Source organism: Ovis aries, chromosome 2 (assembly GCF_016772045.2).
Source record: "Ovis aries strain OAR_USU_Benz2616 breed Rambouillet chromosome 2, ARS-UI_Ramb_v3.0, whole genome shotgun sequence".
Taxonomy (NCBI): domain Eukaryota; kingdom Metazoa; phylum Chordata; class Mammalia; order Artiodactyla; family Bovidae; genus Ovis; species Ovis aries.
In genome coordinates this window covers 193977124-193991717 of record NC_056055.1, presented here as the reverse complement: position 1 = coordinate 193991717, position 14594 = coordinate 193977124, and the positions used below count along the sequence as shown (strand labels likewise).

General features: G+C 40.7%; 1 protein-coding gene across 1 annotated transcript in view; it reads right to left on the bottom strand.

The window, feature by feature from the left end:
• Nucleotides 1–7493: 7493 nt before the first annotated feature.
• NABP1 (nucleic acid binding protein 1) overlaps nt 7494–14594 on the bottom strand; it is a 133093-nt gene continuing 125992 nt past the window's right edge. Inside the window, exons 7-8 of the transcript XR_006058801.1 lie at nt 11971–12118; nt 7494–9339 (exon numbers count right to left, since the gene is read on the bottom strand). The gene's annotated coding sequence lies outside the window, so the exon portion shown is untranslated. The remainder of the gene's footprint in view (nt 9340–11970; nt 12119–14594) is intronic.

The following is a 14594-nucleotide window of genomic DNA, read 5'->3' as shown; positions in this document are numbered from 1 at the left end:
ACCTGCAAGAGCCTGGTCCAACTCCTGTCACCAGTCTCCAGTGCCATACACATGCCCCTAGGAGACACCAAAGCCACAGGAGTTTACACACTGACCGCCAGGGCCCCCAACTCTGATTGTGGGCCCAGATCTGGCCACAGTCTCCTGTCGCTGGCCTGCACTGCTGGCTCACCTGTAGCTAACCCCTCCAGCTGTGCACCTGCATGCCCCGGCCCAACTCCCATCACAGGCCTTCACTACTGTATGCATACCCATGGGGATACCTACAGCCATATGGCCACCAGGGCCCTCACAGCTACTAGAATACCCACAGTTAGCACCAGTACTTACTATTGGCCCTGGCCCTGATTACTATGTATATGTCTGCATCCAGCCCCTACCACTATATGGGCTGAAATGAGCCCGCATGGTCAAATATATGCATACCACCAGCGCTGACCACCACTGATGCCCTGCCCTGATAACTGGAGGCCCTGCTAAAGACCCCAATGGGCCTTATAGCCACTGTAGAACTCCTGCAATGCTTGCCAGGGACCAAACAGTTGTCAATGCCATGGACCCCAGCATACTAAGCCAACAAGACATGATAGCCCCCACTGACCCAGAATCACCGCAAGCACCCACATGTGGTGATCTGTACCACGAGGCCCCGGTTTACAGCATGCTCCAGCATGCACCCACCCTGAGGTGAAGTTCTTTCCATACCAAAGTTAGTCTATAAAGTCCTAAAGAGATGACTGCTTCTTCAAATGTGCAAATACCTATGCAAGCCCTTGGGATCATGAAGAACTAGGTAAACATGGCCCCACCAAAGGAACCCAGCAAACTTCCGGTAACTGACCCCTCCCCCAGTGGAGATACATTAGTTTCCTGACAAAAGATTTTTTAAAAATGGCTGTAAAGATACTCAGAGACCTATAAATGAACAGAGGTAAACAATTTAACAATTGTCCATTTCAAATTATCATTTGAAAGTTGCCAGTCAGATGAGGCAAGAGGAAAAAGAGTCAAAAGAAATGAAAAAGTATATGGGACCTATGGAACACAATAAAAAGAAATAATCCATGCATTACAGGCATGTCTGTGGAAAAAGAGAGAGAAAGGACAGAAAGCTATTTTAAAAAATAATGGCTGAGAATTTCCCAAAACTGGGGTAAGATCTGGACATACAAGTTCATAAAGCTCATAAATTGTCCCAAAACGTAAACCCCAAATGATTTCCTCCAAGAAACATTATAATAAAACTGTCTAAAATAAAAGACAAAGAGAGAACTTTGAAACCAGCAAGAGAAAAGAAACTTGTCACTTATAAGAGAACCCCCATAAGTCTATGAACAAATTTCTCAGCAGAAACTTACAGGTCTGGAAAGAGTGAAATGATATATTTAAAGTGCTAGAAGAAAATAATTCCAACTAAGAACACTTTACCCAGCAGGCACTGTCCTTCAGAATGAGAGATAAAGCTTCCAAACAAAAGCTGAGGGAATTCATTACATTAGACTTGCCTTACAAGAAATGTTGAAAGGAGTTCTTCAAGTTGTAATGAAAGGATGCTGATTAGTAACATGAAAACATACGAACATATAAAACACACTGGTAATGGTAAATATATAGAATACTTTAGTATTGTAATATGGTGGTATGCTAATCACTTAACTCTAATATAGAGGACAGAAGTATTAAAAATAGCTTTAATGACAATAATTTCTCAATAGGTACACAACATAAGAACACATAAATTGTGACATCAAAAACATTAAACAGACTATCATACTTGTAAGATGTAAACCTCAGAGTAACCACAAAACAAAACCCTATAGTTGATACAAAGAAGATAAAGAGAAGGGAACCATAGTATACCACTCTGGAAAATATTCAATTCACATTGGAGACAGAAGGATAGGAAGAAAGGAACAGAGAAATTAAAAACGGTCAAAAAAAATTAACAAGATGTCATAAGCAACTCCTTACTTATCAAAAACTTAAAAGTAAACTAAAGTATCGAATCAAAAGGCATAGTGTGGCTATATGAATTAAAAACAAACTGCTGCCTACAAGAGGCTCAAGTCAGAACTTCGGCTTTAAGGACACACACAGGCTCAAAGTAAAGGGATGGAAAAAGATTTTCCATGCAAATAGAAACCAAAAGAGAGTGAATATAGCAAAAGCTATACTTAGATAAAACAGACTTTAAGTCAAAGACTGTAACAACAGAAGAGAGAGTTATTATTTATTGATAAGGGGTAATTTTATCAAAATGTATTATAATAAACTATATAAATGGTATGGACCTACAGGAGAAGATATTAAGAAGAAGTGGCAAGAATACACAGAAGAACTGTACAAAAAAGATCTCCATGACCCAGAAAATCACAGTGGTATGATCACTCACCTAGAGCTAGACATTCTGGAATGTGAACTCAAATGGGCCTTAGAAAAAATCACTATAAACAAAGCTAGTGGAGGTGATGGAATTCTAGTTGAGCTATTTGAAATCCTGAAAGATGATGCTGTGGAAGTGCTGCATTCAATATGCCAGCAAATTTAGAAAACTCAGCAGTGGCCACAGGACTGGGAAAGGTCAGTTTTCATTCCAATTCCAAAGAAAGGCAATGCCAAAGAATGCTCAAACTACCACACAATTGCACTCATCTCACAAGCTAGTAAAGTAATGCTCAAAATTCTCCAAGCCAGGCTTCATCAATACATGAACCGTGAACTTCCAGATGTTCAAGCTGGTTTTAGAAAAGGCAGAGGAACCAGAGATCAAATTGCCAACATCCTCTGGATCATGGAAAAAGCAAGAGAGTTCCAGAAAAACATCTATTTCTGCTTTATTGACTATGCCAAATCCTTTGACTGTGTGCATCACAATAAACTGTGGAAAATTCTGAAAGAGATGGGAATACAGACCACCTGACCTGCCTCTTGAGAAACCTATATGCATGTCAGGAAGCAACAGTTAGAACTGGACATGGAACAACAGACTGGTTCCAAATAGGAAAAGGAGTACATCAAGGCTGTATATTGTCACCCTGCTTATTTAACTTCTATGCAGAGTACATCATGAGAAATGCTGGGCAGGAAGAAGCACAGGCTGGAATCAAGATTGCTGGGAGAAATATCAATAACCTCAGATATGCAGATGACACCACCCTTATGGCAGAAAGTGAAGAGGAACTAAAAAGCCTCTTGATGAAAGTGAAAGAGAAGAATGAAAAAGTTGGCTTAAAGCTCAACATTCAGAAAACGAAGATCATGGCATCTGGTCCCATCACTTCATGGCAAATAGATGGGGATACAATGGAAACAGTGTCAGACTGTATTTTGGGGGGCTCCAAAATCACTGCAGATGGTGATTGAAGCCATGAAATTAAAAGATGCTTACTCCTTGAAAGGAAAGTTATGACCAACCTAGACAGCATATTGAAAAGCAGAGACATTACTTTGCCAGCAAAAGTCCATCTAGTCAAGGCTATGGTTTTTCCTGTGGTCATGTATGGATATGAGAGTTGGACTGTGAAGAAAGCTGAGCACCAAAGAATTGATGCATTTGAACTGTGGTGCTGGAGAAGACTCTTGAGCATCCCTTGGACTGCAAGGAGATCCAACCAGTCCATTCTGAAGGAGATCAGTCCTGGGTATTCTTTGGAAGGACTGATGCTAAAGCTGAAACTCCAATACTTTGGCCACCTTAGGTGAAGAGTTGACTCATTGGAAAAGACTCTGATGCTGGGAGGGATTGGGGGCAGGAGGAGAAGGGGACAACAGAGGATGAGATGGCTAGATGGCATCACTGACTCAATGGACATGAGTCTGAGTTAAATTCGGGAGTTGGTGATGGACAGGGAGGCCTGGCGTGCTGTGATTCATGGGGTCGCAAAGAGTCAGACACGACTGAGCAACTGATCTGAACTGAACTGAACTGATAGAAATATATATGTAACCAATGTCAGTTCAGTCAGTCAGTTCAGTCGCTCAATCATGTCCGACTCTTTGTGACCTCGTGAATCGCAGCACACCAGGCATCCCTGTCCCTGTCAGATTACCTAAATATATTGAGCAAATATCTAACATATCTAAAGGGAGTAATGGAAAACAATACAGTAAGAGTAGGGGACTCCCCTACCTCATTTTTAACTATGGATACATCATCCAGACAGAAAATCAGTAAGTAAATATTGCACATGAACTGTACTTTAAACCAAATGAACCTAACAGACAGGTACAGAACTTTCCATCCAACAGTATCAGAATACACACTCTTCTCAACCACACACTGAACATTCTCCATGACAGATCATATATTAGGATACTAAACAAACCTTAGCAAACTTACAAAGACTATCCTCATGCTGAGTATATTTTCTGACCACAATGATATGAAACTAAAAATCAATAATAAAAGAATTACTGAAAATTTTCAGAAATATGTAGAAATTAAACAGCATACCCCTAAACAACCAAGGTGTCAAAGAGAAAATTAAACAGATCTTGAAACAAAAGAAAATGGAAACATACATATCAGAACTTAAGGGACACAGCAAAAGCAGTTTTAGGTAGAACTCGTCAGAAGCTGAGAAAGGCCAAAGAGTGCCTGTATTATTATCCCAACATCCAACACAATACCTGACACATAGTAGGGGTACATTGAACATTTATGGAATGAATGAGTGAATAAATGGATGAGAAATGAATAAATGAACAAACTAGAAAATATCAAAGTCACTGAATACACATTTTCAACTATGGAATAAACTTCAAAGGCTGTCTTTAAAAATGTATGAAGGGAATGTTTGTGAACATTTAAAATGCCAATCAAGGTGAGAGAACAGTCTCAAGGAGGCAGAATTGGCATTTGATTGTAAGTAGAATTCTAATTAAGTATATCAGGCTCATGTTTGAAAGAAAACCACATGAATAGAAGTTGATCAACCACATGAGCAGGGGGAAAAAACAGGATCCCAGAGGAAGAAACATAGAGGAAAAGGAATTCTGACTGAACACTACAATTCTGAATTTCTGGCAACATCATCCCCAGTGTACCTCAATCTGTTCCAGCTGCGGTACATTTCTTGAACCAAATCACTCCTAATATTTTCAGTCCTTGCTCACCAATCTTCTGCCAATCCAGGCATTGTTTCTTGACAGTTACAATGCTTCCTAAAATTTGACAAATTCATGCATAGGAGACAAGATTCTCAGAGCCAGGTTAATGGCACTGTCTCAGGGTGCTGGCAAAATGAGATTTCTGAGCCCCAGGGTTGAGGAGCAGCAACACCCTGATAGTAGTGAAACCCACAGAGTGAACGCCACAAGCTGTGGAAAGTGGTTGGTGGTAGGCTAATCTTCTAGAAGTGTCTTCTCTTCCCTGCTAGTGCATTTGCCAATATCATCTGTCCCCTTAGAGAGCCAGAAGAGCACAAGAGGAAAATGGTGAACATTTAGCAACCAGTTGTTTGTAATAAACACACAAAAAACACCCTGGGGTCCCTTAGAAATGTACAAAGAATTAAATCTCTGGATTTTTCTTAAAAGAAAATAGACATAGAACCAAAGAAAATCCATTTTGTATCTATTCCTACGATATGACTCTATACTTTGTTGGGCCCGTGTCTCTGGGGAATTTTGTTTACACCATACTTAGCCCAAATCTAATAAAATTCAAAGTCACTTACTATTTGTTTCAGTGCATCTCACCAAGTCACCAATTACCTCCAAATCACCAAGGTCACCTTGCCCATTGATTATCTTGCTATCTCTGAAACATTTGACATTGTAGATTACCAGCTCTTCACGGCAATTTTTTTCTCATTAAGCGCAATGATAGGACAACATGCTGTCTCTCTCCCTAGCTCTTCAGGGGCTCTTTCACTAATTCCAGTTTTTCCTCCTTGTGCTCAGTGGAATTTGAGTCTTCCAGACCTCTACTCTATCTTTACTTCTGCTGAGCCCTGACCCATTCTGACTTACTCCACCACATTCAACCAATATCAAGCTATTGAGCAGTCCCTATGTGGTATGCTATCTTCTTCCTCACTGTGACTCAAGCTTCACCCTGACTGTCTGAAACATTAGATGCATGCCCTTAAACAGAATTTCTTGACCTTTCTGTGTCAATGGCCTACCTTCACCTCCAACAAGGCACAGTAGTGAATATGCAAATCAAAATAACTTAAATATAAATGAATAGCATTTGTTCAAGCCCAGGTGTAGAATGAATTTCAGAATTCTGGCTTCTCTTCTCTCTCTGCCTCAATTCTGGCTTGTATCATAGGCTACATTAATACTCAGACAGGCTATTGGCCTTACCACCCTCTTCTTTTAGAAACCTCCACACCATGAGAGCCAAGTGGAAGAAGCAAATGTGCAGGCTGAAGCCCAAAGGGGGAAAAAAAAAGATGAGTCAGAGGTCCCAGTAAATCACTATCTTGTACACCCATTGGGACTACAAGAGCAGAAATATTGAAGGCAGGAGGCTGGGCAAACTGGCACAAGCTGTGAGACCCCACGCTATGGCCTGAATCTTATTTCAGTGGATCTAGAACTTCCATAGCCATTCTGTTGTCAGCCACACTGACAGCCCCACTTGCTCATACCAAAACAGGCTCTCTTGGTCCTGTGATGTTCTGCACTAGCCCTGTTCTCAGTTGTGGCTGAGTGTATCACATGTACAACAAATCATCCCTCTTGCTGGAAAATCCTCAGGTGGACTTTCTCATGGTAACAAATGGTTGCAGCAGTCCCAGGACTCAAGTGTACATCTCAGATTACGGGAGAAGATAACCTCTCTTCCACAGCCACTAAACAGAAGTAAGGGCTTTATCCTGACTGAAGAACAGGGTCAGCATCTACCTCTGAATGGTCACTGTGGCCAGAGAAATGCTTTGGCTGTTGGTTAGGCCATAGCTCTAGGCTCCTTCCTGAATCAGTTAGTGGGGCAAAGGGAAGTGATTATCATGATTCTGTTCAGTTCAGCTAAGTCGCTCCATCATGTCTGACTCTGCGACCCCATGGAATGGAGCATGCCAGGCTTCCCTGTCCATCACCAACTCCCGGAGCCTGCGCAAACTCATGTCCATCAAGTCAGTGATGCCATCCAGCCATCTCATCCTCTGTTGTCCCCTTCTCCTCCTGCCTTCAATCTTTCCCAGCATCAGGGTTTTTTCTGATGATTATCATGATTAGCTTAGGTGAAGCAGAGCCTTTCTCTGAAGCAAGCAGTAAGTCAGTCCCTCCAAGAGAATGGCTGCCAACTGATGGGAGAAGGGTAGAATGGATGCCAGAGACCAGTCAAGAGTTTTAGCTACATCTTGTCTATCTGGAACCCATAGAAAAAGAAGAATTCCGTATAGTCACGTTTCCAGACAGCTACAGGTTTACTGTATGCCTTATACATATTAACTGACTTGAATGACATAGTTCAAAAGTATATTCTTTATATTTGCTACTATTAACAGAAGTATACTGAACATAAATTAACCATTTGATGATGATTTGAGGTACTGATGTTGAAAATTTATTGTTGTACCAATTACATACAGGGACTGATCCCAGGAATTATTGAACTGTGCATTACAGTCCATGAAATGATCCAGAGCACTACACACTTGAATAAGCTATATCTGCTTTTTACGACTTTTCTTTCTCTTCCTTTTCTTTCAATTGCTGCTTCTAATCTATAGTGGAATTGGGAACCACATAATGAAGGTTTTAAAATTGCATATAATTTAAAGTAAAAAGAAATCGCCCAGGTAGAACTGTGCCAGAATGCAAACCATGGTTGCCTGTGGGTAGGGGCATTAACTTGTTTTATGCATCTTTGTTTCCTCATTTTTTCCATAATGATTAAGCATGACTTTTATGATCTCTCTCTGTCACACACACACACAAACGCACATACCACATACACACCCCATACACAAGCAAAGCTAAAAGTAAATAGGATATAGATGTTGCCTTAAAATTCCCCAAGTGGAAAAATGTCCCAGCTACTAATTCTTCCAGCCTGTGACAGATCATCTAGTAGATTTCAGGCCTTGTTGTTGATTTTCTGTTGCCTGGTGTGTTCTGGGTCAGGGAATATATACGCTTGAGAAGAAGAGATTATAGAAATGTCAAAACATACCAAGGGGAAGGTCAGCTACCTACCCACTGTGAGGCTTTGACCCAGCAGCTCACCACCAGGCAGAGACTGGCCCTCAGCCTCAAAGACGGGGAAAACCAGTTTTCCCTGTGCCTCGGGGTTGCACAGTTCAAGAGGGTGATGACTCAACACTGTGGAGACTCATAATTGACATGTGTGCTTCTTGCCCAGAATATCAATTTAATGACAGACAATGAAAAAAGATCTGCTACTCAAAAGGAATTTTTCTCCTGGCATAGAAACCATATGGGGAGCCAAAGTATATTTAGAAAATTGATTTGGTGAGCATAAAATTAGAACAAATTATGAAGTGCCATAAGGTTAAAAAAGGCTGGTACATCCATCCACCAACAGGCTGGGATCACAGCTGCCAATCACACCAGACTGTCTAAGGCCTCAGACCATTCCAAACAATGCTTTTGGGACACTGCCAAATTTTGTCTTCATGGCTCACCATTTTATTTATTTCATTACCAAATAACCCCCTTTCTAATGAGCCATTCTTTCTTTAGATGAGCTAATAGAGTCACAAGCTATGGACAAAGATTATTGTTCTTAAAGTTACTCTTCATACTTCCCTCTAAATATAGCTCTGAGAGTAGTTTTCAACTTCCAGGGCTACCTCATAGTTATCCCCCACTCTACATACTACATTCAGCTTCTCAGAGAACTGAAATCCAAATCAAAAAGAATTCAAATAAACATAAAACCAAACTTACTGTCTTACCCATAGCTCCTCCACCAAACCAAATCAGTTCTCAAAACTAACTTATCTTTTTAAAAAATAAAAGCTCTTCTTTGACTCTTCTTTCCCCGTTACCCCTTATTCTTGAGGTGACAAGTCTTGTTTACTCCTCCTTCTCAATGTTTCCCCTGTCCATTGCTTATTACCATTCCCATCACCCCACTTTTTTTGAAAAAAAAAAAAACAAAAAAAACTCAACCTGAATTACTGGCAACAGTCCAGTAATTCCTTTCCTTGCTTCCTGTTTCCTCTCTTTTCCTCTCATCTGCATATTATCACCCTATTAATCTTCCAGAAACTGTCTCAAAATATTTAAGGGCTCTTCATGACACAAAGAATGAAGTGCAAATGCTCTGGACTGGTGGTCAAAGTTCTCCCAAGTTTGGTCTTTATGTTCTGTTTGGCTTCGCTTTCAAGAAGGGTTTCCATTTCAGCCTTTGTACACTCACTGTGGACAAATGAAAAAGTCAGATACACACAGTGCTTATGTTTTACAAGGCAAACCTATAGCAAAGAAGTCTTAGAAATAAACACCAGTAGATACGGTTTGCAGATTTTCATTTTAGCAACTTATTCAATTTTTTAAAAATATTTCCTGTGTTTATGTTCACAGACACATACACACTTTCATAGAACCATGGCAAGTTACCAGGTGATCAACGAGTGTCCATAGCTGCAGTCATGCTTTTGAAGGAAACCTAAACTTGTCCAGTGTAGGCCTTAATACAATGACAACTTCAGGCAAGAATTGCTTAACTCGTATTGTCTTGTGACCTACCATCATTCAGAAATATTGTGGAATGTAACTATTTCAGACATTTCACATGATAGAAATTCTGCTTATTTCTAATGTAGATGTGACCTTGAGGGACATGATACGATCTGTCAGGTTTGATCACCTTTCAATAAGAACCCAATACAAAGTAATTTGAGCAATAAAGGGGATATTTTGACTCATGTAACTCAAAACATGGCAGGGTTATACCCAAGTATTCCAATATGAACACAGCTCAACTCTGCATTTCTTCGTGCTTTATTCCCCCGTAGATCCTTTCCAGATAGAAGGAAAGATAGTCACCAGCAGCTCCAGCCTTCGCAACCCCAGCAAAAAGATGGTGTCACTTTCCCAACAGTGTCAATAAACATGCTAGGGTGGGTTCTTATCAGGCCAGCCTGTGTCCATTAATGAACCAGGCACTGTGGCAGGGGGATACATTGTCTTGATTACCCAGGACTGTCTCCCATACTTCCGCTTCCTGCTGAAGACACAGGCTAGAGTCAGCCCCACTGTACTACGTGGATTGAAAACAGAGGAAATGTGGTTCTCCCAAGGAAAATCAAGACGCTGTTGTCAGAAGAAGTGAGAACAGATATGAAACACACAGGTGAATACTAGGAGTAGATTCTTGCATTCATGGGCATGCTTATTATCTGCTACTATCATATATTCATTAATGAGTCCTGAAACCTTATAATCAGATTTTAAGATTAACTTTAGCAATTTGCATCAACATTTTTAATATACATACCCTTAATCTGGCAATTCTATTTCTAGGAATAATAGCTATGCTCGGAAGTGTTTTCCTACATGCCCTCCACTGGCCTGTATATATTACAAATGTTATTTCGTTTATTAATACAGAACTCTAAGATGGAGTGGTATTATCTCTGTCTTCGAGCTGAAGAAATTGGGCTGTTAAGGGACTTACACAAAGTTGCACAGCTAATAAGAGATAAAGCCAGAAGTCTGCCTTCAAATTCTTTACCACTATTAGTTATTTCTCAGCAGTCTCTGTGGCATATAGTCTCATGAATTTATTCTAAACAAAAATATGACAGGTGAGAAAAGATGACTATCCCAGGAGATTATTTATAAATATTTGTCCACAGAACTCAAATGTGAAATAAAGTTTCAATAAATTATATCAACCTACATGTGTCCCCTCATTATCTGTAAATATATACTAAGTTTCTACTCTATAAAATGATAAAAGATTGATGACTTTTGGGGGGATGGCTGTGAAATGACAATTTTGTTCAAACTAGCTATCTAAGCCATGGCAGCACTCACAGTCAAGGTTAATCAAACACAATAAGGCCTTATGCACTGTTCATATCTATCACCGTGTCAGTTTACCATTTAGGAAGAAGTTGGATACTTAATCTCTACAACAACTCAAAATATATCTTTATATATTATAGCTGTCTACTGTCAGGCCACAGAGAGTTTTAGGCTAAATTATTTAACCTTGATGACACTCAACACTGGAACGTTCCATCACATGGGAAAGTGAGTGGCTTGGAAACCCACAGAGCTACTGGTTTTATCTCTTGCACCAAAGAATGAGAAGCTTCTGTTAGCAGTCAGAAATGTTCACTCTGCCCTAGTCCTCAAATCAGGGCAAAAGATAGGGCAGGACAGCAATGACCCTGAAGCTCACAAAGAGCCTAGACCACTCTAAGGATGGCTGGAAATGTAGCCACACTGATCGAGGTTTCTGACAGCTGCCTGGACTAGCTGGCATGAGGGAGGAAACTGAATACTTAGAACTCTGTAACACACAGAAATTTCTGATGATCAATTAGCTTATAATGCCCCCTCTTCTTTTTACCGTGCCTCTTATTTCTCATTATCCTCAGGAATATATCCTCGGTAAATACAGCCCTAAAACACTCCGGAAAAGCACATGAAGGAGAAGCTCATTTGCACAAGAGTAATGATTTAGTCCTGTGAACTTTTAATTTGCATAATCCCCTTTCCTCCCCTCTTCCACCCTTTGTAAAGTTCTTTGATATTTTTTCCTCCAAATGATGTGGGTTGGGGAAAAGAATTAAGCAAGCATCAAAGTTCTCGCTCCCGTGTTCCCAGCTATTACATTAATCTTTAAGATTTTTCTCTCTCATTTATTAAAAATCAGTGACTCATCCAACTTTACACATAAATCCACATCAAAGTTAATTAGAATCTTGGTAAGGCTAATGTTTGTCTCTTCCTTTATTAATTCCTAGAAGCTTGAATCAAGGCTCTGTGTGTGACTGCGGAAGAAATGAAAAGAGAAGCCAGTGGAAGCAGACTGACCTGCCAGTGCTTCACAGGCAGTGTTCGCGTGGCTGAATTCAGAGTTGGGCCCAAGGTCACTTGCTGTGAAGGAGCACCAGGCCTCCACGTAGCCCAGCTGATGATCAGGCCAGCCTCCTCTGGAACTTGGGTGAGCTCTGAAACTAATCTGAAAGAGGGAAGATGGCGGTAAGAATTAAACAATGGAGGATAGAGCGTTGCCTGTTGATGAATTTTTCTCTCCCTCCTCTGTGATTAGGAAAAGCAGCCAATCATTCTTGTACATTGACCGTCTCTTCTTCCTTCCTATAAAGTTAAAATTATGTATATATATATCATGCAACTTTACAGAACTTCTACAGGAAGCAGGGGGAATAATTGCAAGAGGTAGGAGGGGTACAAGAGGAAAACTATTATACAGCAAGATATTTCCACATTTGGAAATGCATACCAAAAGCATTTCCATACCTGGAAACAGAATATAGGGAGAGGTACATGAGCAGGACAAGGGACTCAATCTAACATACTTATTAGTGAGAAACTGACAGTACCTGCTCTAGGATTTTTTTGCATATGGATTTTGCTTTTAGGAGGTTTGTATGAAAATCACATAAAACAAACTGAGAACACAAACTTTCTTCCCAAACCATTCTTGAAAATCTTCCAAAGCATTTTTTTATTTTAAAAACTTAGTTGCTTTATGTATTAACATTCCAAAGTCTAAAGAATATACAACAGGAAAGTTAAAATCTCATACTAGTGCCCCATAATAAGAGGCTTGAATCATCCACAGATAAGTTTGTGTTTTCAATCACTAAGTCATGTCCATCTCTGTGTGACCCTATGAACTGCAGCACACCAGGCTTCCCTGTCCTTCACTATCTTCTGGAGTTTGCCCAGATTCATGTCCATTGAGTTGGTGATGCTATCTAACCATCTTATCCTCCACTACCCCCTTCTCCTTTTGCCTCCAATCTTTCCCAACATCAGGGTTTTGTTTTGTTTTGTTTTGTTTTTTTCCCAATGAGTCAGCTAAAGTTTAGAGCATAATAAACTTATTTCACATTAATACATTTGGAACTACTCTTTATAAAGCCATATAATTCCATGCTATATGTAAAGAGATAATTTGAAGTCCTAGAAAAACTTATAAGCCAAAGAGTTAATATTGAGTTTAACCCCTCACTGGAAGGCTGATGCAGGCACTCCAGCTCCCATCTGAGAGTTCCAACAAACTCCATCCCCAACCCAGGGGCCACCACTTCTCTGGGTGTGCACCTGCTCACCCTCTAACCCCTGAGCCCAGCAATGAACACCCTACCAGTTGGCAGCCCCCTGAATCGTCAGGTGATTACTGAGGATAAAAAACTTCTCTGTCTTTTGGCCTGAGGACAGGCTAGAGGAATCTGTTTGACCCCTCGCTAGAGGAATCTGAGCAGTGCCTGGTGGTGATAACAATTTAGTGCAGCAGCAATTCCCCTTATCTCCTCAGCTCTCTCCTTCCCCAGGAACCTGCCAGCACTGAAGGCCACTTTCTGAGAACAATCATGGCACTGTACTCAGAGCTTCCTACCTTAACTCTGATGACTAAGACTTTCTTCCAGGTCACATTCCACGTGCTCAGATTCTTTCCTCCCAGGAAGTTTCTGACCCTTTTCCATCACCTTCCTCTCCCCTTCAAAACACAAGTGTCAGGCAGTCTCACCAGCTTGTCCAGAGCCGATGCTTCTGAGCCCCACTTAAGCTTACTTCCCAGGAGGCTCTTCTGCCTCCAATAAACAAGAAATCCAGGCAAGCTGAAACCCCAGAAGAACTGATAGTTCCATGGAAGAGTCCAGGAAGAGGACAGGGAAGGTAAGAAGAAGAATCAAGAGCACTTTCAGTCCTACAGAGAGACAGCCGCAAGATTGATTTGGATCAATGGGCACTGGGAAAAATTGAAGGCGGGAGAAGAAGGGGGCGACAAGAGGATGAGATGGTTGGACTGTATCACCGACTCAATGGACATGAGTTTGATTAGGCTCCGAGAGTTGGTGATGGACAGGGAAACCTGGCGTGCTGCAGTTCATGGGGTCGCAAAGAGTCAGACATGACTGACTGAAATGAACTGAATGGGTGCTTCACTCCATTACACAGTACGGCTAAAATGTAGGGCTGGGGGTGAGTACAAAAGGCTCACATATGATAAGTTTGTAATATTCACATTGTCACATAAGACAAGGTAAATCAGACTTGGGTTTGGAAATTTACATAGCCAAATTCAAGTCCTTGTGGCAATTCTGCCACTTTTCTGCTTGTGACTGTTTAGTCTCTTTGAGATACAAAAAGGTTGTTTTCTAGCATCCCTTGGGCCTTCCTTCCCTAGATGCTACATTTAAACTTCCTCTTCACTTTCCAATGCTGAACCCACCTGGTCTTAAGGATCTACTGTTGTTTTATATGAAACAAAATGATAAACATTAAATTTTGACACACCCTCTGTGCAACACTAATTCAACACCTACAAAATGAGACATTTGTTGTGATTCAATATATGTAATAGAAATCATCGAGAGGAGCCAAGTTTTATACAGGGGTAGGATCTGAAGAATTGATGCTTTTGAACTGTGGTGTTGGAGAAGACTCTTGAGAGTCCCTTGGACTGC